We start from the raw sequence: 3,716 nt of genomic DNA, 5'->3' as shown, positions 1-3,716 counted from the left end.
TGAGTTTTGATTTCCCGCTGAAGGGCGGCTCGCTTTAGAAAGTGAAACTTAACCAGCTTCGTTTCCAAAGCGCCTCCGCCTCCTCGTTCTCCTCCACCTTCCTTTCCTACCTATGCAGCCCAAGGACTCTGCTCTCTTAGGTGCCTCTACACCAGTGTTTCTCAGTCTTCCTAATGCTGCGACCCCTTAATACAGTTCCTCATGTTGTGGTAACCCCCAACCATAACATTATTTTTGTTGCTACTTCAGAACTGTAATGTTACTATTGTTATGAATACTCAATATGCCCAAATGTGAACACTGATGGAGTTTGGAGAAAATAGACTTTGACATTTGGGAGTTGTAGTTGCTGGGATTTATAGTTCACCTACAATCAAAGAGCATTCTGAACTCCATCAATGACGGAATTGGACCAAACTTGGCACACAGAACTTCCATGGCATGAATACTCAATATGCCCAAATGTGAACACTGATGGAGTTTGGGGAAAATAGACTTTGACATTTGGGAGTTGTAGTTGCTGGGATTTATAGTTCACCTACAATCAAAGAGCATTCTGAACTCCACCAACGATGGAATTGAACCAAACTTGGCACACTGAACTCCTGTGACCAACAGAAAATACTAGAAGGGTTTGGTAGGCATTGAGCTTGAGTTTTGGAATTATAGTTCACCTACATCCAAAGAGCATTGTGGACTCAAACAACAATGGATCTGGACCAAATTTGGCACAAATACTCAATATGCCCAAATGTGAACACTTATAGAGTTTGGCGAAAATAGACTTTGACATTTGGGAGTTGTAGTTTCTGGAATTTATAGTTCACCTACAATCAAAGAGCACTATTTTCCTACTGCCCTCTACCTTTCCAAGCATTACTTTCTTTTCTAGTGACTATTACTTTCCTAGTATATGGCCAAGCACAACAGTTTCACTTTAGCCATCTGGACTTCTAAGGAGAGTTCAGACTTCATTTCCTCTAGGACAGTGGTTCTCAACCTCCCTAATGTCATGACCCCTTAATATAGTTCCTCGTGTTGTGTTGACCCCCAACCATAACATTATTTTTTTTGTTACTTCAGAACTGTAATATTGCTATTGTTATGAATTGTCATGTAAATACCTGGCATGCAGGATGTATTTTCATTCACTGGACCAAATTTGGCACAAATACCCAATACGGCCATATTTGAATACTGGTGGGATTGATTTTGTCATTTGAGAGTTATAGTTGCTAGGATTTATAGTTCACCTTCAATCAAAGCACATTCTGAACCCCACCAACGATGGAATTGAACCAAACTTGGCACACAGAACTCCCATGAACAAGAGAGAATACTGGAATAGTTTGGTGGGCATTGAGCTTGAGTTTGGGAGTTGTAGTTCACCTACATCCAGAGAGCACTGTGGATTCAAACAATGATGGATTTGGACCAAACTTGGCACAAATACTCAATATGCCCAAATGTGAACACTGGTGGAGTTTAGGGAAAATAGGGCTTGACATTTGGGAGTTGTAGTTTCTGGGATGTATAGTTCACCTACAATCAAAGAGCATTCTGAACCCCACAAATGATAGAGTTGGGCCAAACTTTCCACACAGAACCCCCATGATGAACAGAACATCCAGTGTTTTCTGATGGTCTTTGATGACCCCTGACACTTCCTCACAAACCCCCAGTTGAGAAACCCTGTTCTACACTATTTGTCATGGCTCCTTGCATCCCAAGTCACACTTTCAAGTATTTATGTAAAGTGCTTTGATCAGTGCCAGCAGTCTGGGCTCCATATTGATATCAGTTAATTTCCTCCATAACGTCTCTCTATTTACAGTATCAAATGCCTCACTAAGGTTTATAAAGGCAGCATATAGTTCTCCCTGCTGCATTTTTTTGTTTCTCCAAAACCCTCTTCCTGCAATTTTGCCACATCATCTGTGGAGCCTCACATATGAAATTCCCTTCGCTATGTGCATTAGATTTCATGTCCCTCCCCACGTACATCCTTTTGGCTTAGGTTTACGTCTCCCCTTCTTTCCTGATGTGTCACAGCCAAGAAATGAAACTTAAGAGAAGGAAATGTGTGCTTTTCTCATGCCCCAACCCTAGATTGCTGAAGGCTCTCACCATGGAAAACCAGAAGAAGGTCATCCTTCATGTGTGTCAGGGCCAGATGACAGTTGGATAAGGTAAACACGTTTACTGTGAACTGGGATGCATCCGTGCTGTAGAATTAATGCAGTTTAGCATCACTTTAACTGCCAAGCTAAAAGCTCTGGAATCCTGGGATTTGTGTTTTGGTGAAGCACCGGATCTTGCAAAACTACAACTTCCATGATTTCATAGCATTCCATACAGGCATGGCAGTTCAAGTAGAATCAAACTGCATTAATTCTACAGTATAGATGCAACCTAAGACATTTAAATTACACTACATAACACTTTTTTTGCTCCTAGGTTATAAATGTAATTTCCTAATTGTTTGTATCCTGAAAGCATGGAAAAAGTTTACAAAACTTATCCTGCAGCACATTTTGCTATCGTTTTTCAATTAATATCTGTGTCTCAAGCAATGCAACATAGTTTGGCAGCCACAAAAATGAAGTTTCTGGAGTATAACTACTTTCTTTTTTTTTTTTTGAAGTTTAAAATAATCTTTATTAGTTTTAGTTAAAAAAAAAGTATACGGTATCTAATCGGGTAAGTATAAGAAGGTGGGGACAAAAGATGGGGATAGAGGGGGAATGATAGTATAGAGGGGGGTAGAGTGGGGGAGATGCTTTTGGTAGTTGTTCAGAATAAAGGGTGTGCCAGGTGTAGAAAAAGAAATTAAGGAGGTCACTGTGAGGGAAAAGAGGGTGTGTGATAGGTGTATATCTGACATTGACTTCCCGGTATCTTCTGGAGGTTCTTCCTCTTCCTTCGCTCCTTCTTTCTTCCAAACTACTCCTCTCTCTTCTCTCTTCTGCTCTCCCCCTTTTGTTTTGCTTGCCACTTTTTCATATGATTATTTTCATATTTTTTTTCTTCTATCAAGTATGTTGTTACTTGTTTCCAGTCAGTTTCTACTGATGGAGTGCCCCCTTTTTTTGAAAGTATGTAAGTTAATTTGTCCATATTTCTTATATCCAGGATCTTTGTTAGCCATTCTTCTTCTCCCGGGGGTTCTTTTTCCTTCCAATGCTTTGCATATATTATTCTGGCCGCAGTTGTTAAGAGAAATAGAATTTTGTCCTTATTCTTCTCCATTTTTATATCATGGATCCCTAGTAGGAATGTTTCTGGTTTTAGGGGTATATTTATCTTTAAATTTTTTTGTAATGATTTTTGTATACTTTTCCAATATGTTATTGCTTTTGGGCATGTCCACCATAGGTGGTAATATGTCCCTTCATGTTTTCTGCATTTCCAGCATTTTGTATTCGTATTTTTTTTGAATTTCCCTATCTTATGTGGTGTTATATACCACCTATATGCTATATGCTAAATTGGTTTAAGATAGCATATAGGGAGTATAACTACTTTCAAAGTAACTACTGCACAATTAAATGGGAATAACCGTTTCAAACCAGGAAACGTTTGTTTTCATTTTTTGTTACATAGTGTTATTTAAGGATAGTATTCAGCACCCTGAGTATCTCCTTTAAAGTTTGGACGTGAAGGCCAATGCAGATTCAGTGCCTTATTGACACCAACCACTAATATGTGGTTGCCAC

This window comes from Anolis sagrei, chromosome 5 (assembly GCF_037176765.1).
Source record: "Anolis sagrei isolate rAnoSag1 chromosome 5, rAnoSag1.mat, whole genome shotgun sequence".
NCBI classification, from domain to species: Eukaryota; Metazoa; Chordata; class Lepidosauria; order Squamata; family Dactyloidae; genus Anolis; species Anolis sagrei.
Note: the sequence above shows the minus strand (reverse complement) of the source record.